At 38.1% G+C, this 23,712-nt stretch overlaps 1 long non-coding RNA gene across 1 annotated transcript in view; it reads right to left on the bottom strand.

The window, feature by feature from the left end:
• The window catches only part of LOC116161080, a 40,818-nt gene extending 22,068 nt beyond the window's left edge, over positions 1-18,750 (bottom strand). The window contains exons 1-2 of the long non-coding RNA XR_004143368.1: positions 18,684-18,750; positions 18,578-18,618 (exon numbers count right to left, since the gene is read on the bottom strand). This is a non-coding gene — a long non-coding RNA (uncharacterized LOC116161080). The remainder of the gene's footprint in view (positions 1-18,577; positions 18,619-18,683) is intronic.
• Positions 18,751-23,712: the final 4,962 nt, after the last annotated feature.

Here is a 23,712-nt window from a genome sequence, read left to right as displayed (position 1 = left end):
ATGAATTTATGGTGAGGCCAAATTTTCTGGCTGTAAATTTCAAACTTCAAACTCAGAACTTCAAATTTCGAACAGTTTTCCGCATATTAGGGTGCTACTTGAATGGTTTGTGATCAAACAGCAATAATAATCGACAGCAACAGGCTTCTGAATTGAGAACGGGCACAATTCTCGACCTTGGGGAATCAAAATTTCCGGAATCTCGCATGCACAAAAAGAAAAGTGTGCTATATTCGCGTCGATGTAGCCGTTGTTTAGGTTTTCTCGTCGCGTGTATTGATCGAGGAGCTGTTGTTTGATTAGTCCGGGGACGTCCGTCCATCCGATGCGGTTTGACATATACTACCTACAAGACACACTCTTCTGTCGGAATTAAAATTTCGCCGTCCAGGTAAAACGGTGGAAATAGAAATAAACGACGACGTCGCCTCAAGTCAAAACACACACATGCCACTACATTCCGTGCGTCTAATGAGAAAATTCTTATTCCTCTCGCTTTAAAATTGTCCATCTTGCTCGCATCCGTCTTATAAATTAATACGTTTTTAAAGTACGTCCGTGTTAACGTACGAGTTTACAAGACTTCATTTTGCGTTGATGTTTCAAAGCGCATTAGGTACGTGCATAAGCAATTAAGAACAGAAATCTAAACTAAATTGCTGATGTACCATGAGTGCACGTCGTTAATAATTTATAATTATACCGACAGAAGTATTATATTTAGACGGCTTCATTTACGCAAAGGTGCCTACACACTCTTTGGCCTATTATCTTTCCACTTTTGGAAATGATAGTCGAAGTTGCTGTGACCACGTTCCCCACATAACAAGCAAAAAAATGCAGTCGTCTCAATTTACAAAATGTGAAGCTAATCGCGATTGCCATTACGCCATAGCGAGCCAGTTGTAAACATTTCGAACGAAAGGCCAGTAAACAAACTAACGCCCTTTTAGAACATCTGACTTCGAAACCACACACAAGTATTTCTAGGCTACCGTTTCAAAGGAAATCGGACTTTATCAAGCACGTACGTAAGAAACAGGCCGGAGATCGTTACTGCAATGTAAATCATTGACTGAACGACTTGGTTCAAAGAGTAAGATGGAACTACGGGGACGGCAGTGGGATAAAGTGAATAACTGCATACAATTCCTTAACTGAAACGATATATCTCGCGTTTTTTTCAAGGCGTTTAGAAACCGAAACATATATAGCGGTTTGTGCCCCAGAAGATCTTAAGTTATAGGCGATGTTAAGACGGTGGCTGCTGCTGTTGCTGTATCGAACGCTAACGCTCCCGTTTGTGGGAGTTTCTATTTGTCTCGTTTATCTTTTATACTTTGTCGTTATATTATGTGCGCCTCTTTGCTATTTGGCGCGTATTCGGATTAATCTTTATTTTTCGATTTAACGACAGTTTACGCGGGGATGAATTTACACACAGTACACGAATTTATTTAATTCTCTGGATATTAAGAAACAGGGTAGCTCATTGAACACTACTCATCCCATAGAGCTGCGGTTGCCAATCGAATTCTCCATAACTGATAACTAATAAATGAAAGAACTTTTCGAGAAAAAGCTCCTTTTCAGTTTCAAAGCGCTACGTTCGGATATCTGGTACAGATGACACATTCTTCTTTCAGGTTTAGGGCATTAATTTTTCGATTTCAGCTTTGGTTTCAAGCTTCAGCCTTAGAGATTGATAACTTTATGCATACTTAGGCTTTAAATTTTGAAATTCTATACCCCCCCAGACCACAGAACATAATTTTATCGAATGGCACCATAAAAAGTAACATCAGGAGGTCTTGTAGTATGGAGAACTCGTTAGGAAAGTAGGTCCTTTTGCAAAACAACCACAACAGTTCTTAAGACTGGATGTTTGGTGGGTGGTTGAAGCACCAGGGGGTCTGGGGGGTATGGAATACCCCCCAGTATACGAAAACCTCATGATAGTTATAGGACAGAGAACATTATCTATTAAATGTCTTTTTCCCTATAACTATCACAAGGTTTTCGTATACTGGGGGGTATTCCATACCCCCCAGACCCCCCGGTTCTACACTGTTCCCCCAAACGTATAGTGCATATGCCATTTAAAACAATTTTATCGAATGGCACCATAAAAAGTAATAGGAGGTCTTGTGGTATGGAGAACTCGTTAGGAAAGGAGGTTCTTTTGGAAAACAACCACAACAGTTCTTAAGACTGAATGTTTGGAGGGTGGTTGAAGCACCGGGGTGTCTGGTGGGTATGGAATACCCCCCAGTATACGAAAACCTTATGATAGTTATAGGAAAGAGAACATTATCGATTAAATGTTTTTTTCCCTATAATTCTCATAAGGTTTTCTTATACTGGGGGGTATTCCATACCCCCCAGACCCCCCGGTTCTACACTCTTCCCCCAAACGTATAGTGCATATACCATTTAAAACATAATTTTATCGAATGGGACCATAAAAAGTAACATCAGGAGGCTAGGAAGGTAGGCCCTTTTGCAAAACAACCACAACAGTTCTTAAGAGTGAATGTTTGGTGGGTGGTTGAAGCACCAGAGAGTCTGGGGGGATAGAATACCCCCCAGTATACGAAAACCTTATGATAGTTATAGGAAAGAGAACAGTATCTATTAAATGTCTTTTTCCCTATAACTATCACAAGGTTTTCGTATACTGGGGGGTATTTTTTACACTATTCCCCCAAACGTATAGTGCATATGCCATTTAAAACAATTTTATCGAATGGCACCATAAAAAGTAATAGGAGGTCTTGTGGTATAGAGAACTCGTTAGGAAAGGAGGTTCTTTTGGAAAACAACCACAACAGTTCTTAAGACTGAATGTTTGGTGGGTGGTTGAAGCACCAGGGGGTCTGGGGGGTATAGAATACCCCCCAGTATACGAAAACCTCATGATAGTTGTAGGAAAGAGAACATTATCTATTAAATGTCTTTTTCCCTATAACTATCACAAGGTTTTCGTATACTGGGGGGTATTCCATACCCCCCAGACCCCCCGGTTCTACACTGTTCCCCCAAACGTATAGTGCATATGCCATTTAAAACAATTTTATCGAATGGCACCATAAAAAGTAATAGGAGGTCTTGTGGTATGGAGAACTCGTTAGGAAAGGAGGTTCTTTTGGAAAACAACCACAATAGTTCTTAAGACTGAATGTTTGGAGGGTGGTTGAAGCACCGGGGTGTCTGGTGGGTATGGAATACCCCCCAGTATACGAAAACCTTATGATAGTTATAGGAAAGAGAACATTATCGATTAAATGTCTTTTTCCCTATAGCTATCACAAGGTTTTCTTATACTGGGGGTATTCCATCCAAGGTGTATCCTTCCAAACCTGGATGCAGAAACGCATCCAAACTAAATTGCGTATCCACAAAATATACGTTCAATCGTCAGAACAATCATACTTGGAAATTGCAAGTAGAACCTCATGGTTTTCACCCTCGTAATTAGAAAATAATGATACCTGAAAAGTTCACCGATCGGTGCCGCCAGTAAACGCAATGTCAGTTTAGGTATGTCAGTGAATCTCATACAATTTACTACAGTGACGGTCAACCAAATATAATTAATACGAACTTACGGGTTGAAATTACGTAATTTTTTACAAAGTTCACACTTACATCGCCAATTACAGGGGTTGTAACTTGTTACCTGTGGTATTTTCATACTCTTACTTTTAAACTTGTTTCGACGACCGTATAGACCTTAAAACGTAAACGTAACATTTTGGAACCTTAACACATCGAAGCACAAAGACCTTTAAGGCAGTTTCAGAAATTTTGAGCATTTCAGTTCGGACTCTCACGAGGACAAGGTCTCAACGTTTTATAATTAAAATCCTTCCTTATGAGAGCTGGATTTAGGCCCTTCGCAGTCTCAGATTTGAACTTCCACTTTTTCGTCTACCGTCCCGGCGATGTTGTTCATTAGATTTTAAGTGACGAGCGCCACGCCGCATTTCGTGCGCGAGCCGTTAGCGAGTGATGTAATTAAAAACGTTATTTGATAAATTAACGCAATTATTACAATATTACTATCATTGGAAGCGCGGCTGACCCACGTGTTTTTACGAATTAATGAAATGCTCAGTAATTGTAATCAATTAATAAATGCATATTCTATGTGTTATGTCTCCACTAGTTTAATTGAGTATATCCGGTTTTAAATGCGTGTGGGTATTCGTTAGTTTGTTAATTTGTTTAAAACGATATTGCTTAATTTATTGTCACGCCTAATGAAACGGTTTTTTTTTAGTCACTAGCGCGATCCTTGGAAGTCGCGTACCTTTCGGTTGGGCAATTTCGTCAGGTAATTAAAACAAAACTGGGCTTCGCTATTCCCACGAATTAGGAGAAGAACCTGCTGGAAGTGCATATACCCAAGTAATAAAAATCACGTAAACACCATAAAAATAGTAACAATGCGATGTCGCGCAGTTATGATTATTTATACAGGCAATAATTCAAAATATCTGAGTCATTTCGTTCGTGTGAACAAACTTGTACTTTATTAGATCATTATTAAAACTGTTAATTAGAACAGAATTCGCCTGTAATTGGCTTTCCGTTCCGCTCGCTGTGTTACTCTCGGACTCGTTTGGTTTTCTATTTGCAGAATAGGGATGCGAGATCGATTTACGATTATAAAGAAATTTATATGTGGAAAGAGTTTTAAACCACCCGCATCCCTTACTTGCGCCACTTAATTAGTGCATTTTCTCTCCCGCCATTGATATTATTATCATAAGCTACGGTTAGTTAGGTATATCATACCACTAATAATAGTCATATCTTGCTGGTTCGTGTAATTAAAACACGAAATAAGGGCACGGTGGAACTACCCCTATTTAGACTTGTGTATGACTATCAATCAATCTCATCTTACACAATCCTCACATCCATCAAAGGGATTATTGACTATTTACTAACTACACAGTACATTAACGGCACAAAGATTTTAATTGTGCCGTTTGTAGATCGTTCAATGTGATAAGAACACAAAATGTGTTTAATGTGGGTAGGTAAAAAAGGGCAATACTTAAAAAAATAAGAACGCAAAGTGCAAAACGATCCCCTGCTTTGTCACAGACTCTTACCTTTTTACAAATAGACGAAGTTACAAGGTTCAAAAATGAGTATAGGAAACCCTAAAAGGTTCCAGAGAACTATGGAAGAGAGGTCAAGTGCTTTCCAAAGGCACTACACTAGAATTACATAAAAAGACCTACAAAACCCTAGATAGTTTTCTAATGCTATAAACAGCACCTCCCCCCTCACCTCTTTAGAAGGACCAACAAATGTCTGCAAAAGGTCTCAATAAGCTCTATAGAATTGTGCAGCCTTCGATTACTGCGGAAAGCATTTTATAGGGAGAACCGTCGTAGATTAAATTTTGTATGATACACTTACTAATGAAACTTCTATTACTAAAACCACTCGGCCTACGCCTCGAGGTGTTAACGTTACACGCGTTTCAGTGTGAACTTGTACCATTAATAACTATAAAGGCTTTACAATATGGTAGATGTATGAAAGGACATTAAAGGCCACATTTGCTCCGCTCCAGACATAAGCATACCAAAATACACTAAAAGGCGCCAGGGATACTAAAATCCTTCAAAAAACAGACCTTGAAGCATGCCAAAGGACAGTAAAACAAACCGAAAGACGCTAAAAAATGTAATAAGAATTAATTGGGTGAAGGGGTGATTTTGGGAAAGGACCTCGAATACTATTCATGAAAGGAAAATTCGTTTGTTTTTCTTAAGTGTAACGGGAGTCCTTAGGCCTGGCATTTTTACGGTAGGTATATGCTCACTTATTCACAATAAAAGTGTTTACCTTTACACTAAATCAATGGAGTCCATCCAATTACAGCACTGTAAAGTTATAAATTTTAATTCTGAATGAAGAGGATATACCACCGGGGGGTCTGGGGGGTATGGAATACCCCCCAGCCAAAAGAGAATTGATTATAACAGCCGATCCAATTTCAAGATAGAACAACATTTAAGGCTTCAAATGAACTTCGTCATAAAAATGCTTAATTTCACCTTTGATACGTTAAATCGACTTTTATAGTTAATTCTATTTTAGCTGGGGGGTATTCCATACCCCCCCCCCCACTCCCCGGTGGTATAATGCTCACTTATTCACAATAAAAGTGTTTACCTTTACACTAAATCAATGGAGTCCATCCAATTACAGCACTGTAAAGTTATAAATTTTCATTCTGAATGAAGAGGGTATACCACCGGGGGGTCTGGGGGGTATGGAATACCCCCCAGCCAAAAGAGCATTGATTATAACAGCCGATTCAATTTCAAGATAGAACAACATTTAAGGCTTCAAATGAACCGTTTCACTTCGTCATAAAAAATGCTTAATTTCACCTTTGATACGTCAAATCGACGTTTATAGTTAATTCTATTTTAGCTGGGGGGTATTCCATACCCCCCAGACCCCCCGGTGGTATATGCTCACTTAGTCACAATAAAAGTGTTTACTGTTATACTAAATCAATGGAGTCCATCCAATTACTGCACTGTAAAGTTAAAATTTTCATTCTGAATGAAGAGGATATACCACCGGGGGGTCTGGGGGGTATGGAATACCCCCTAGCTAAAACAGAATTGATTAAAGCCGATCAAATTTCATGATAGACCCACATTAAAGGCTTCAAATGAACCGTTTCACTACACCATAAAAAAATGCTAAAACCTCGAACGCGTCTCGATAGCAAGGCTGTCATCATCAGCGAAGTTGCTCAGTTACTAAAAATATGAATGTCACTTTGATTTAATTATGAATAAATATAAATATAAAAAATAGTATAGTAATTCCTGCTTTAAGATTAGATAAAACAAGGACTGGTGTAAATCATATTGGTATTACATTGTACCAACGCTCTGCCTCTACACATGAAAGAATTAGACTGCACCAATTCATTTAGTAAATGTTTAAAGAAGCCAGGTATTTTACAATATAAACGACTTTTTAAATTATAAGTTTAACTGTATTTAAAAAATGTGTAATATATAGTCTTTATATCCTGTATATACAGGGTGGCCATTTGAAAACGAAACAGAGCCTATTTTGGGGACCTCAAAACATTTACAAAAAAATCCTCGGACCCGTCAATTTTTGATCCAAGGGGGAACCATTTTTTTGCTAGTTTCGCCACCCTGGGGGCAAAGTCATAGCGGGAGTGACAAGTGCCCCCAAAATTTTAAATCGAATCGAGTGATACCTTATTTTGAAGGTATTGTTATGTAGATTATAACTCTTAAGATTTAAATCAGTTTTATTTTAAGTGCTTAAAGCTAAAATCAATCAAGTAAATGTTGGAAATGTTGGCCTTCGACTTCCATACAATAATACAGGTTTTGTTCAAACCTTTCCCATACATTTCGCAAAACTTCTGGGGTGATTTGACGACATTCATCAATTATTCTTTGTCGCAAGTTCTCTAGCGACGTTGGCTGACTAGCATAAATTTTAGTTTTTAAATGTCCCCATAAAAAAAATCTAACAGACTTAAGTCCGGCGAACGAGGAGGCCATTCAATAGCTCCTCTTCTTCCAATCCATTGTCCTGGAAACGTTTGGTCCAAATATTGACGAACCCTTGCAGCATAGTGGGGTGGCGCACCATCTTGTTGAAATACTATACGATTTTCCAAGTACTCGTTATTTTCTAGTATCTCCACTAATGCTGGATGAATCGTATTTTCTAATAACTTCAAGTACATCTCTCCTGTTAGATTGCCAGGTAAAAAGAAGCAGAAAATACCTTCAAAATAAGGTATCACTCGACCCCCCATTCGATTTAAAATTTTGGGAGCACTTGTCACCCCCGCTAGGGCTTTGCCCTTAGGGGGGCGAAACTAGCAAAAAAATGATGCCCCTTGAATCAAAAATTGACGGGTCCGAGGATTTTTTCGTAAATGTTTTGAGGTTCCCAAAATAGGCTCTGTTTCGTTTTCAAATGGCCACCCTGTATTAACCGACTTGGGTAAATCAGTCTTGTTATTAGTTCTAATAAATTATTATGATTATTATTAGTTAAAAATTCCACGACATATCCTGATGGTGTACTTGCGGGACCTTAAGTCACTGCTCGAGAAGATACAAAAAACACCAAAAAACATTTTGGAAAAAGACGCTAAAATACTGTACTACTCAAAGGTACTAACATACAAGGTTTACGAGAAATGTGCGAAAATACATGCTTGTCTCAAAACGTTGATCAAGATTCTAATCTCTCCAAAGGAGACCAACAGATTGGTGAACATACCTACACTGAGACAACGAGAATCCACCACTTGCTTCAAGACCCAATTTCCGCAGCAAATCAAAAAATTATTAAACCAATTTTCTTGGAGGGAAATTTATTAGGGGAATTATATCAAAAACTTCCAATAGATTTGCACTTTCAGCAAGATGGGGCTCCGCCACATTACGCTCTGACTGTCAGGCAGTGAGTCTACATCGACGATATTTTGGTAAATGGATTGGCAGAGGGCTTGTTTTGGATTTATGCTGGAGGCTAAGTTCTTTGTGATAGGCCAAAGGATTCGCTCCAATTAGTTCCGTACGAAGGCATCAACCCCACAAGCTATGAGGCAACTTCGGATAGTTCCATTTTGCAATCATTGCTAAGAAGGGGCAGAAAACCCATCTTCATTAATTCAATGGGGCTCTCGCGGTATTATAGGAATCGATTAAAATTCTGTTGTTTTACGTAGGTAGGTATCCCTCTCCAAAGAAAAACGGGCAGACTGCAGAAATATCTAAGCGTCGCGCTTGTACGAAATCGATATCTGAAATAATTAGTTGATTGCGGTCGTTACGTTTAACGAAGGTGTATACAGCATCGCGTTCAGGAGAGGCGTCGCGGCGTTCACCTAATCGTTAAACGTCGTAAAAAAAAAGGCGATACCGATGCATTGGCGTCAGACTATCAGCTGATCGTTCCGATCAGGACAACTCAACCCTCCTACGCCAATCGCTGATTGGATAAAATAACGCGCAGAATCGATCGTTCGCTATTTCATTGCTATAGATGACTACCTATAGGCGATATCCGACCAATAACAGACCTGTTATATAGAGTATATAGGCAAGTATATAACCCACTACGTTCACTTTAAACGGTTACCGAAGGCTTGATCTGAACGGAAATGGAATTCCGATGCTTATTGGTCAATCGGTTATCGGTTTCTTATTGATAGCCGGTATTGAGAGCGGCGCCGGGGCGCGCGACGTCCGCGAATCGCGTTTTTATTTACGACTCCAACGCTATTTATCGATTCGAGTCAAGTTAATTAATTAATTCTAAATGGGGAATTGAATTATCTAATTTAGTTGATGCGAACTTTTGCAGTCTAGTCTTGTTCCCTTAGAAATGAATGGGTATCGATTTTACATGTCTGTGTGTTCTTTTTTATTTCCTCTTCTGTCTACTTCTACCATACCGATTCTCTAAGATTACATCTGCAGCGGCCCTTTTCCATTTCGATACGATCAATTATTGTTAAACGCACGTGGAAATCTGTCATCTCCACGTTATGCTGTTTACGTCTAAAAATGGAACCAATACGTCGTTGCTCCGAAAGCCCATTGCGTGAGTGCGTCCAATTAACGCCAGTTACAAATTCTCTTTCACTTTACAACTCCTTTATATTCAGCTGGCTCTGTGGCGTACGCGTTTACTTTTCCTTTTCAAGATCGCCAGGTAGTATAAGTCCGCGACGCGGCCGTATAAAAAGTAGTTGCGCAATTAAGGGAGTTTTAAATTAAGTGATAACGATTTCGTTAACAGGGTAGAAAGTTGGGTTTATTTGTTACGGGCTGCTCTCTTTTAAATTTCCACGGCGGCGGTGTTCATATTAAGAGGGACCGCGGCAAGTAACCGCAAAGAGCAAACGGAACGAAGCGTAAAAAAACCCACCCGTCTCTCGACTTTTTATACACATCGCAAAGTAGCATCGACAAGGGCGTCTCCCGCCGGGGAAAACGACTCACGGCGTCGGCGTCCACAAAAATCGAACATCTATAGTTCTGTGCGCAAGAAGTCGAACGCGGGTCGTAAGGTCAGAGGTTACGGGAACGGAGGGGGTCACCGATACGGGAGGAGAAGGGGGGTCACCGATAGGGAGTTTTTTTACGATAGCCAACCCCGTTCAATATCGAACTTGTGCTTCGCTTCGATACTACCTACGCATGGATTTTTAGCCCCATTTTTTTTTATACGTAAAACTACACGTTTAAGGGACTTCATCGAAATTAAGATGAGAGAATCAATTCCCAAACACATGACCCACTAAAGAGAGATCCGAAGCGATCGAGGTCGTTCATTTCTAACATGAAGGGGAGAGCTACTCCCCCGATAATATCCTTGTCAACAGCAGTTCATTTTCGCTAGGTCCTACTCGACCGTTTTGGGTATCTCGAAATAGGCTCGTCACATCATTGATAATAGATTTTGGGACGTTTCTGCAGAGGACCAAATTGAAATTAGCAGTAAATGTATAATGGCCAGAGAGAGTTGTATCGAAAAAGAGCACAATATACGAAATGCGTGTCGTGTCTATTGGGGAACTTGACCACTGCTTATGCATTACCTATACATGTGGTTATATGGATGCGTATAATGCGTTCTGAACATTACACGTAATAAATTACGTAAAGGCCAATACCGCTAGGTATATGCAGGGTCGGATCTGACATGGGGCCATGTGGTATGGTGTAACATATATAACCTCACATTTCGACAAAATTATGTGAACTTTGTATTAAGATTGTGGAAAATTTAGGGCTTCTCCCGCAAATTTTGTTGTTGAAAACGCTTAACTAAGGCGCCCTCTAGCCAGAGCTGGGCAGAATACTTTCAACAAGTATTTGAATACAGAGCTGGGCAGAATACTTTCAAAAAGTATTTGAATACTAAATAGTAAATACTTTACACAAATCAAAGGTATTTGAATACTAAATACTTTTACGTTCAGCACAAGCGAATACTAGATACAGATACATTGAAAAGTATTCAAATACTTTAAAAAAATAAGTATTCAAATACTTTAGAATGTATTCGAATACTTTCAAAAGTATTCTAATACTATCAAAGGTATTCGAATACTATAAAAAGTATTCAAATACTTGTCACTCAAATACATTAAAAATTTAAAATAGTATACTAGATAAAAGGCTTAATACTACTTAAAAAATCAAGTTATACTTTGTATGGGGTTAGCTTTTTTATATTTCTATTGTTATATACAAATTTAAGGGGAGTAAAAGCGTATTATTATTATTATTATATAGGAGGTACCTACCAGGACCTTTCTTATACCAGTTATATCCTTAAGAATACGTGTACCAGTTTTCAAAGCGATCGTAAGTCGTGCACATGATACGTACGCCTTTCTGAAATTAATCCTAGCGATTTTGAAACAGTTCCATTTTTGACCATCCGTTTGTCCGTGTGCATGATAACTTTTTTCGAAATTTGTTTTTTGTCCATAACTATTTATTGAGAGGTCTAATCGAAAACGTACGAATTGTTTTGGATTCTACGCACCAAAATTAATAAGAAAAAGTGTTTTCCCGAGAAATTTTGGTGCAGTCGATTTTTGGTAAAAAAGGAAGGTTAATCACTGCCTTTTTTTGAGCCCCGAAGAAAAAATTGTCTCGGATCGACCCGGAAAAAAAATTTTCTTATAGAATGTGGCCTGTAGAATCCATAACTTCAAACAGTTCCAAGATTGGGCTACTAGTTCAAAAGTTACAGCCCTTTGAATTTTTTTTCGAAATTGGTTTCGAGTCTATAACTTTTGATTGAGAAATCTGATCGAAAAAGTACGAATTGTTTTGGATTCTACGCACCAAAATTAATAAGAAAAAGTGTTTTCCCGAGAAATTTGAGTGCAGTCGATTTTTGGTAAAAAAGGAAGGTTATACACTGCCTTTTTTTGAGGCCCTAAAAAAAAATTGTCTCAGATCGACCCGGAAAAAAATTTCTCTTATAGAATGTGGCCTGTAGAATCCATAATTTCAAACAGTTCCAAGATTGGGCTACTAGTTCAAAAGTTACAGCCCTTTGAATTTTCTTTCGAAATTGGTTTCTAGTCTATAACTTTTGATTGAGAAGTCTGTTCGAAAAAGTACGAATTGTTTTGGATTCTACGCACCAAAATTAATGAGAAAAAGTGTTTTGCCGAGAAATTTTAGTGCAGTCGATTTTTGGTAAAAAAGGAAGGTTATACACTGCCTTTTTTTGAACCCCGAAAAAAAAAATTGTCTCAGATCGACCCGGAAAAAAATTTTTCTTATAGAATGTGGCCTGTAGAATCCATAATTTCAAACAGTTCCGAGATTGGGCTACTAGTTCAAAAGTTACAGCCCTTTGAATTTTCTTTCGAAATTGGTTTCTAGTCTATAACTTTTGATTGAGAAGTCTAATCGAAAAAGTACCAATTGTTTTGGATTCTACGCACCAAAATTAATAAGAAAAAGTGTTTTCCCGAGAAATTTTGGTGCAGTCGATTTTTGGTAAAAAAGGAAGGTTGTACACTGCCTTTTTTTTGAGCCCCTCAAGAAAAATTGTCTCAGATCGACCCGGAAAAAAAATTTTCTTATAGAATGTGGCCTGTAGAATCCATAATTTCAAACAGTTCCAAGATTGGGCCACTAGTTCAAAAGTTACAGCCCTTTGAATTTTCTTTCGAAATTGGTTTCTAGTCTATAACTTTTGATTGAGAAGTCTGATCGAAAAAGTACGAATTGTGTTGGATTCTACGCACCAAAATTAATAAGAAAAAGTGTTTTCCCGAGAAATTTTGGAATAGTCGATTTTTGGTATTCAAATACTATGCGAAGTATTCGAATACTAAATATTTGTGAAAGTATTTGAGTTACAAATACAAATTAGATTCTACGCACCAAAATTAATAAGGAATAAGTTTTCCCGAGAAATTTTGGAGTAGTCGATTTTTGGTATTCAAATACTATGCGAAGTAAATTCGAATACTAATAATTGTGAAAGTATTTGAGTTACAAATACAAATACTGCTTCCATAAAAGTATTTAATTACAAAGTATTTGAATACTAAAAAGTATTTACAAAATCGAATACTGCCCAGCTCTGCCTCTAGCCATTTTTATTAATTTCATGATCGTACCTGGGGGGCCTAATAACGCCACGTAACCTTTTGGATTCTATAAAACACGATTCAGTGGTTTTTAGATGTTTGTATATTGGATTTCACTGTTTAAACTGTAAAATAAACTTGAAATTCCAAATTGCTGTCTTTTATTATTTAAAAAAGGGGTATATTTCCCTTATTAAACAGTTATTTGTTTGGAATTCAAACTACAGATATTATACTTTGTTTCAACAACACTTTATAAATCTCATAATTGATATAAAACATGTTTTTATTAGCAATTAAATCAATCTGAGCAAATTAGGAGAAAGAAAACAAACCGTTTAACACTTTTTTGTAAAGAGTAAAAAATATTGCATATTTCTATAAATAAATTTTGGTTGGGGGTACCAAATGCTTTTTAGTTGATTGGAGCGAGAGGAGAGGGGAGAGGCGGCGATTTCGAGGGGCCCATAGGCGCAAAATATGTAGGTCCGGTCCTGGGTATATGGGAAAAGTTAGCAAAAGATTAAAATAAATATATAAATAAAATGTAATTTTGGGTCTATTGAAGTGCGGAAGAAGAGGGGGGGGGTTAGAGATATATTAGGTATATTGGAAAGAAATGTATGAGTAGTAGGGACAAAGGAAAATGAGTATTACTACAAACAGGAAAACACAAGAGAACATGCAACTGAGAGAGGAAGAGATTTACTATACTATCGCATCTATGGAGATAGGATAGAAGTGAGAAAAGGATGGAGGTCGATAACGGCCAATAGTAAATTCAAAACAAAAATGCATAGCTGTGTAGGTATGGACAGAAGAAAAAACGGGAAGATAAATAGTTGTAGAAGAAGATGGAACAAGGAATTACAAGAAAGGCGAGTGGAAGTGAAGGAGAATAAGATGAGGATAATACTGGAAGAAATAGAAGAATTTAAGGAAAGAATAACGATAGAATCCGACCACCAACCCATGGAAACGAGTCTAAAAGGGAAGATAAAAAGATCAAGGAACGGAGAGATGCAAAGAGGAAAAGAGTTATGGACAAGAGACACTGTGGAGCCGTACAGAGGGAGGTTAGGGGAGCAAGAAGCAGAAATAGGAGGCAGTACAGAGGACAAGATACGAAGAATCGCATACCATTTTCAGTAGGTGATTTTTTTGCTACTCGGCTAGCATTTGAAAACCCGACTTTTAATTCGGCTCATAATGAAATAGCACTGAGCCTTGAAGTTGCAGACATCGATTGTCGAAGGTTTGACATCGCTCGTTCCCGGATTAAACGAGGAACAGACGGACAGACAGTCGAACAAAATCATAAAAGCATTAAAAAAACATAAAAACAGGTAAATGAAGGAGAAGGAAACGATAATAGACAGCAGTGATGGGACAGAGAATATACAGAAAGGAGAAACAAATATAGAATAATGATGGAGAAAGAAAGAAGAGGAGAAATAGAGGAGAAGTAGTTGAGAGAACAGAAAAAAGTACAAAGAAAAGTGTAAAACAAGAAAAACGGAGCATCAGAAAGAATAAAAACAGAGAAGGACCTTTGGAAGATGATGAACTGAGGAAGAAGGAAAAACAGAACAAATGGGAGAGAAAAGAGATATCAAGAGAAGATATTGAGCAGCAATTAAAGAAACTGAGGAAAAGAAAAGCGACAGGGAGCGATGAAATAGGAAATCAGGGTTTGAATTTTCCCCACAGATAGTATCAAGGAGAAGCTGAGGAAACTAATAAACAAGGTATGGAAAGGAGGGAGGCTACCTGAAAAATGGAAGGAAAGGGTACTAGTGCCGATTCACGAAAAAGGTGATACAGATTGTATAGAAATTTATAGGGGAATCACGATAATGATACCGGATCTACGCAAAGGTATTAAATTAAAGATTAGAAACAGAAGATGCTGGCGGAAACACAAATGGGAAATATGGAAATGAAGGGGAACGATCCACTGTATACAGGGGGATTTACGTAGCCCGTTCGTTAGAAGTTTTTAAAACGTGCAATTGAAATAGAAACTTGGTTCACAGCCATAAATCGACCATTGCGAATTGAAATAAAATAATTTCAAGATGGCGCCGATTCCGTAAATACCGGAAGTTGGTTTTTTAAAATAGAAACTTATTCCATTTTCTATTTTTGACCACCCGCGCACGCATTATATTGAATTGGGGTAAAAAATGACTCCACACTTTTGACGGAAATACACGTTTTGAAGCACCAGGAATCCGAATCAGACAAAATCTCGAGGATGTCGATCGGTCTGTATGTCTGTACGCTCATTTTCGGCTAAACGGCTGAACCGACTGGAACCATATTTGGTACACATATTTTTTAGACATAAAACATATCCCTTAAACCGTTCAAGATAAGTGAGTTCTCTTTTTTACAATCGAATCCTTAAAGTCTAAGGAATCTTTTGAGTCACCACCGAAAGTTTTAAAAACGTTTTCAAAGTTAGCAATCAAACAATGTCAAAAACCTCAGTTTTTCTAATTGCAAGTACTATTTCTGATGCCAGAAATGAATGTAGTTTTAAATTTTAGGGGTAGGTACTTTTATTAGCATTTTGTACGCCTATATCCGGTAGTTATTCAGTAGAATGAGGGTAAGAATAGGAGGGAAGGAGTCTGAAGTATTCCGGACAATGAAAGAAGACATAAGAGATATGGAAAGAATATTGATCCCAGTGGAGGGATCATAGTAATGGCAACAGGGGTAGAACAGATGAAGGAAATAATGGGGGAAGAATGGAGAGGTATTGGGAAACAAAGGGAATGAAGTCGAAATGTCAAAAAATCTAAGATGATGAGACTGGGAAGGGAGGGGGGAGAATAGCGACAGAATGGAAATGGGGGGATAAAATATTAGAGGAAAAGTTAAATACTTTTAACGTCCCGTTGTTTCGTAGGATGTACTCTCAGTTTGAGTAACTGACTGAATGCGCCCTAGTGTGTTAGGAGTGTAGTTGGTACAACTGGGAATGGGCTTTTGTCGTTGAAATGACAGGTTTGCGAAATCTCATGTTAAAAATCCAAAGCCATCAAGTTAAAATTGTCCAAATTGTTTATCTAAGCGTATTTACGTGAATGAGTTTTGTTGATCTTTCCGAGGTAAAATTATTTCGATCGGATGCCTTATTTGGTTAACCACGTTTCTTTTTAGGTTATGCCATATGTTTTAATTTAATTACCTATCTTTCTCTATATATATTACAATCCGACACCAATTTATTAATGGGTTTTTGGATGTATTTTTCGTGTAACGAGCATTCAAACAATCCTATTTATGAAGTACCGTTCTCTTATGCAATGCAAAAACGAGTTCAAACGTTACGTTAGGTGGGTTTGAAGCTTAACAATGTGGCATGAGATTGTTATTAAGTGAAAGCTTGAAGTGGAAAGTGGGAATTGAACTTAAAGCGTAACTAAATATGCAGATCAAGCTTGGTTTAAAAGAAAATCAGGCTTGAAGTATAATCTTGAAGTTGAAGTTTTAGGTTGAAGTCAAAACCTGACCATTGATACTAGAAATGAAAGGTTCAAATTCAATCAATCTGAAATTGAAGTTGAGGCTCGAATTTAAAGCTTCAAGGCATATGCAGACCAGGCTTTATTTTGAATTCTCGAAGTTTGACGACAAACCTTCAAATAAAAATCAAAGAAAGCAATGAAAGTGGATTTTTGTGAGAATTTCAAAAGGGTGGTGCATAGAAATATACAGCAATGGAAATAATTTCAATTTCCGAACATTTTTTGTGCCCCCCCCCCTCGCACCCCCTTCAGAATTTTCAAATTCGATCTGAAAGTGTAAACTTTTCGCGGCAACTGTGCCTTTTAGTTCGAAATGTGGTTTACATTTATTGCCTATTAATGGCGCAGGTAACGTGGGGAAAATTGCAACATGTTATGGCGCCCAACGTGGGGAAAAAGGACAATATTATTTTTCCACCTTGCGAAGAGTTTCTGTTGCCGATTGTTCTAGAGAGCGCATGCCCGAAGTGTCCAAGTATATAAGATTTAGCGTGTGTTTCGGTAGTCGGATAAACGTACCCTTGTCTCACATCGGAAAAATTAAACAAATGGAAAACAGAATCTCCCATTTTAAAATTTTAACGGTGAAACGGCAATTTTCCAAACAATAAATCGTGAGGGCCCGTTTCCAGGCAGATAAATTCACACATACACGAAAATAAAAATACACATAATTTATTTAAGTTCCAAGGCGACAACGAGCGACGAATTTAAGAAAAGCTATCATCTTAAGTAGGGAAATATTTCATATCACGGCATTAAGGGGGGGAATCGCGAAGAAAACATCCCCGGATGGAAATATAGCGTTGTCGTTCGTAATACAGGAATAAGCATACACATAATTTACTACTTGTTATTGCGATCCGCGTAAAATAAGTAAAATTTACTGCAATTTTTCGGTTAAACGCAACCACCCCCCATCAATACTCCCGAGAAAATATCTACCTCAATGAAAATTCAAATTGAAAAAAACTACCCCGGTCTTAAATTGTAGATTTGACAAGAGCACGATTAGTATTTGCGTATTTTTTGCCGCGAAAACATCTATCGTTTACCTAACCTATTATCGTTTATCATCAGCCGAATTGAACGTAAGAAAAAGAATAAGAACACGTAATAAGTATGGATTATCAGAGCGAGCGAACACAAGAAAATCGCTTTCTTTACAAACCACGTCGTCTTGCAGTTGCATCCCACTCCAATGTAAAAGCCTTAATCGGGTTGAAAAACAATGAGGAAAATAGAAACCGTTTTATAAAAGACGTGGCCAAAGAGAAACATAAGGCCATTTCCTATAAAGTATAAGGAATATATATGACCGCAACTTTTCTGGTATCTGCCCGTTTTTTAAATACATTTCTTAATTACTTGGGGGAGATTCAGCGTAACGTCGAGGGAAAATATGTTTTTACCATGTTTACTTCGCTTTAATCTATAGTTATTTGTATCGAACAGGGGTAGGGTTGTTTTTTTTATTAACGACTCCTCCCGGAACGACAACGGAAAAATATCTATGTCAAAGTAAAGTGCGAAGAAGTGCAAACACGATCTAACAATAGTTCGCTGGAAGGCCCTCAACATCATATAGCTACATGAAAAGTACTACAAAATTTCAAGAGATCCGTGCACTCGTCATGTGCGACAATGGCATTTCTAACGAGACGATTTTTAATTGGAGTAAAGGTGTCAAACGGAATGCGAAATTGTTTTGGATTTCGAGCTTTAATTGTGTCGCGCGTGTCTCACGTGGGCACGTCTTATCTTCGAGTGTTTCGTACAAAGAAAGGCGCTACTAATCCCGTTTGCGATTCAGAGTAACTCAAAATATGAGAATTTGCGTATGGAAGAGAAGGAGACATACCTTAGCCTGCGAATTCCTTCGACCCGTGTCTTCTGGCGAATCTGAAACAAAAGCAAGCGTTAGAAGAATTATTTACCGAAAGAGAAGGGGAGAGGGGGGGGCTTACCTTTGTCAACCTAAAAGTCTACAAAAAAGGGATGGGGGGGGGGGGCATATACTTCGACAATTCGGGCATAAACTCGTCGTAGCTATATGTCGAATATAAAAAGCATTTTCTTAATCTATCCCTGGTTGGAGGTTGATCTGCAACAAAAAAGGGGAAAGTGTAAGCAAAATAAAAAATAAAGAAATATTAAAATTCTAATGCAAAAAGTCCGAAGTTCTAGCAACCATCTTAATCCTGTTGTCGTCCAGCAACTTGACGTTGGTCTGTAACAAACAGGAAAAAAGTCAGGAATCGTAAGCAAAAAACGTATAAAAACATAAAAAAAATTATTATTGTAAAAGGGAAATCGATTTTTCCCGACATCGCTAGCGCACAAAGTCTAATTCTCACTCATGCGTTGTCTTCGCATAGATGAGGGTTGATCTGCAACAAGAACAGCGAAAGTTAGCGATTATAAGCAAAAATGTAAAACAATTTTCGGAAAAATCACAATTTCCGTCCTCCATTTTGTTCAAGTGTGATTGTACAACAAATGGAGGTTGATTTGCAACAATTATTTAGTTTTATTTTATTTACAATAGAAATTTACAACGTATGCTAAATGGAACTGTATAGTTATGGATTTGTATTCTGTATAAGGGGGCATACACCACCGGGGAGTCTTAGGGATATGGTCTCCAGCCAAAGGGGCGTAACTCAAAACGTTTTTGGGGGTAAGACCATCGTATTCATTTTCTGAAGAGTAATCCATACTTCGCAGGATCGTGGTATGGATTACCACCTCCCCAGCCTACAGAGAGTGCCCTCAACAAAGTAGAACTCGATAATTCCCCTTTATTTTGCAGACCCCCCGGCGCTACGTTTTTGGGAGAGGACAATCCTGTTTTCCGGAGGAGTAATCCATACCTCGCAAGATTATGGTAGTAAATTCGACGGCATTTTCCCGAAAATTGTCGGAGAGGTGCCAACACTAAATGTTTTTGAGGAAGAGGAATTCACTGAGGGGTCTGGAGGGTATGGAATACCCTTAGCAAAGTAGAATTGGACCATTTTTTATGTTTTACTCCAATTACTTTCATGTAGGGAATGCAATCCCGCAGCAAAATCTCAATCCCGGTATTTGCGGGATTGCTAGATGTTAATCCCGCGGGATCCCGGTATTTGCGGGATCCCGCAAAACTTTAAATAAATTGGCAACTAAGCAATTCTGTGCGGTTAACTTCTGCATTAAAATAAGTCGCTAATTATCACAATATTTAACAAAGAAGTACCTTCGGCCTAACTTAGAACTCAAAAAAACCTCTCCTGTAAAGCACAAAAAGGTGAACTTCTAAAGTGCCTCAAAAATCATAATAAATTTTTAACGAAAAAAGTTTAACAATTATATAAAAAATAACTTCTCCGTTATGCGTTTCATTAACAAAGTAAACAGAGTCGTCCACTTGGTCGACAAATTCCTCAGCCCCGCAAATCCTGCGGGATTCCGCTCCATTTATGTGCGGGATTAATCCCGCAAAAATAGTGCGGGATCCCGGTCTTCGGGATCCGGCGATCCCGGTATTACATTCCCTAAATGTGACCTGTAGAATCCATAATTTAGTTCCAAGATTGGGCTACTAGTTCAAAAGTTACAGCCCTTTGAATTTTTTTTCGAAATTGGTTTCTACTCTATAACTTTTGATTGAGAGGTCTGATCGAAAAAGTACAAATTGATTTGGATTCTACGCACCCAAATTAATAAGAAAAAGTGTTTACTCGAGAAATTTTGGTGTAGTCGATTTTTGGTAAAAAAGGAAGGTTGTACACTGCCTTTTTTTGAGCCTCGAAAAAAAAATTCTCTCAGATCGATCCGGAAAAAAAATTTTCTGATAGAATGTGGCCTGTAGAATCCATAATTTCAAACAGTTCCCAGATTGGGCTACTAGTTCAAAAGTTACAGCCCTTTGAATTTTTTTTCGAAATTGGTTTCTAGTCTATAACTTTTGATTGAGAAGTCTGATCGAAAAAATACGAATTGTTTTGGATTCTACGCACCAAAATTAATAAGAAAAAGTGTTTTCCCGAGAAATTTTGGTGCAGTCGATTTTTGGTAAAAAAGGAAGGTTTATACACTGCCTGTTTTTGAGCCCCGGAAAAAAAATTGTCTCAGATCGATCCGGAAAAAAAATTTTGTTATAGAATGTGACTAGGGAATGCAATCCCGCAGCAAAATCTCAATCCCGGTATCTGCGGGATTGCTAGATGTTAATCCCGCGGGATCCCGGTATTTCGCGATCCCGCGATCCCGGTATTGCATTCCCTACTTTCATGATAGTCTTTGAGAAAAGGTAATCGCATTTTCGGTTACTGGGAGGTATTCCAAACCTCCTCGCCCCACCAGAGAAAATCGATTTTGATTAAAAGAGGGGCAGAGATGGGGGGGGGGAGAGAATTATAAATAACATTATCTTTCCCAAGAACTTCTAGCACACAAAGTTCAATGTAACGCCTACGTTCAACCTGAAAGTGTAAAAGGAATAACCTCATCGTAGTTGTTGAGTGGAGGTTGATCTGTAACAAATAGCACAAAGTTAGCAATCGTAAGCAAACACATACAAAAATAATAATTGTAAAGGAAGATACATTTTTCAAGACTTAGCTTAATCTGCTCACAGCAAAAGTATAAACATTTAAGGAAAAATCACAATTATAGGAAAAATAAAATTTCCTCAGTATCTCTAGCGTAAAAACTACGATTTTTCATCGTCTACTTTGTTCAAGTGTTATTGCACAATAAATGGAGGTTGATTTACAACAATTATTTACTTTTATTTTGCTCCCAATGGTCTTTGGGAAAAAGTAATCGCATTTGCGATTGCGGGGGAGGGGGCGGTATTCCCCCACACCCCCCGGTGCTACGTTTTTGGGAAAGGACAATCGCATCCATTTTTCCTGAGGAGTAATCCATACTGCGCAAGATTGTGCTAGGAATTTCGATGGCATCTTCCCGATAATTGTCTGGGGGGTAAAATTATCGCGCTCGCACTAATCGATTTTGATTTAAAATTGGAGGGGGGGGGGGATTATGGAAACTGTCCCAGGACCGTCCAGCATTTAAAGTTCAATTTTGTAACGCCTATTGTGTTCTAGAGTTGTCTTCCCACAGATGAGGGTTCATCTGCAACAAAAACAGCGAAAGTTAGTGAAAGTCAGCAAAAAATGTATCAAAAGTTAAAAAAAATCACAATTATAGGAAAAGAAATTTTAAAGACATCTCTGGCGTATAAACTGCGATTTTCTATAGTCTATTTTGCTCAAGTGTCATCGTACAACAATAATTTCCTTTTATTTTGCTCCGACCACTTTCATGGTAGTCTTATGGGAAATGTAATCGCATTTTTGGTTTCTGGCATCTTGTTGTATTCCATACGATACGTATGGGAAACATTATTTATCCTTCCCAGGACCAAAAAGTTCAATTTTGTAACGCCTATTGTGCTCTTGCGTTGTCTTCCGACAGATAAGAGTTGATCTGCAAGAATAGCAGCGAAAGTTAGCAATTTTAAGCAAAAAACAACAAAAAGGACAATTACAATTGCAGGAAAATTAAAGTTTCCCAGAAGCCTGTAGCGCAAAAAACTCCAATTTTCCAGCAGAAATTCTGCTTCTGTGATGTTATACTGTAGGTGAAGGTTCATCTGCAACAATAAAGGCGAAAGTTATAGCATTTTTAAGCAAAAAACTTATACAAAGTTAAAAACAAAAGTTACAATCTTGGAAAAATAAACTTTATATTACATGAAGAAGTACAATAAAGTGTCAAACACTGATTGCCCGTGTAAGAAGAGGCGTACCAATATACCTCCTGCCTGTAGAAGGAGGTAGGGAGTTAAGTACCCTTGTCTTCAGGACTATATCTCTTCTTACCGCTTAAGCTATTGCAACCTGAAACAAAAAGAAGTGTAAAAATTGTATAAATCATCATGAGTGTACATGGTGGGGGGGGGGGGGTGTTTAAGTTATTCGACACTACTAAAACACAATATATACGAATGTGGTCCGCAAAAGGCATCAAATTCCGTATGCCCGCGAAGGTTTCTGATGTAAATCACTTTCCGAAATTCCCACGGGAACGGAAGTAGGAAAAAACAGGATTTTATGTTTTACATTGTATATGTATATGTTTGGCATTTTTATTTTTAATTAATTAATTAAGTGTAAAGGCCTGAGCGCAATACATTTCCTTAGGGGGTAAGAGTGGGACGACTTACCTTGCAAATTGAGAAATTCTAGCGACGGAGGGTCAGAGGGACAGAGGGCCCCAAGCTTCAGTTGAACATAATTTTTATTTATTTTTCAAAATTAATACTTTTCTTCATATTTGTGATGAAAAAGAGGGGGAAGAGACCTTTCCCTCCAAATTTAAAAGAAATAGCTTACTAAGACCGGGTAACCACCTGTTGAATTTAAATTCTTTGCATTTCTCCGCGCATGAAACAAAGGTAAGTGTAAAAAAATAGTATCCACCATAACAAAGACCAAATATCGTCTGATGAATTCGAATTCATTGCAAATACTCGCGTGTGAAACAAATAAACGCTAAAGATGGGGGGAGTGGGGGAGGATGTGCTATCCCTGCTGTCAAAATTTGAGATCTGTCAATAATGTTCTGCTGAAGTCGACCATTCCAGCTGAAACAAAAGTAAGTGCTACGAGAACTTTCCACATGTTCCGGGGGGTGGAGGGATACTGCATCTTTCTCCGAAAGGGGCCAGAGAGTACACGCTGCCTGTTGCATTCTTTGTAGTGGTTCGAGTCTGAAACAAAAATTAGTGTAAACGAAATGTAAGGGGGGGGGGGGGACCTTACTTTACGAATTTAAACATTAATTTTTTACATTCAACGTAACGGAATTAAACTACTTATAGAGCTATAACAAGTGTTAACGGAGGAAGCCAAATGCGTGCCAAATTCCGAAGTTATTAATTAATTTCTGGTCACGCGTTTCGGAAAAGGGAAGAAGCAAAGGTTTACAGATGTCAGGTTTATT

This window comes from Photinus pyralis, unplaced genomic scaffold (genome assembly GCF_008802855.1).
Source record: "Photinus pyralis isolate 1611_PpyrPB1 unplaced genomic scaffold, Ppyr1.3 Ppyr1.4_LG10, whole genome shotgun sequence".
NCBI classification, from domain to species: Eukaryota; Metazoa; Arthropoda; class Insecta; order Coleoptera; family Lampyridae; genus Photinus; species Photinus pyralis.
Note: the sequence above shows the minus strand (reverse complement) of the source record. Positions and strands in the feature narration are given on the sequence as shown.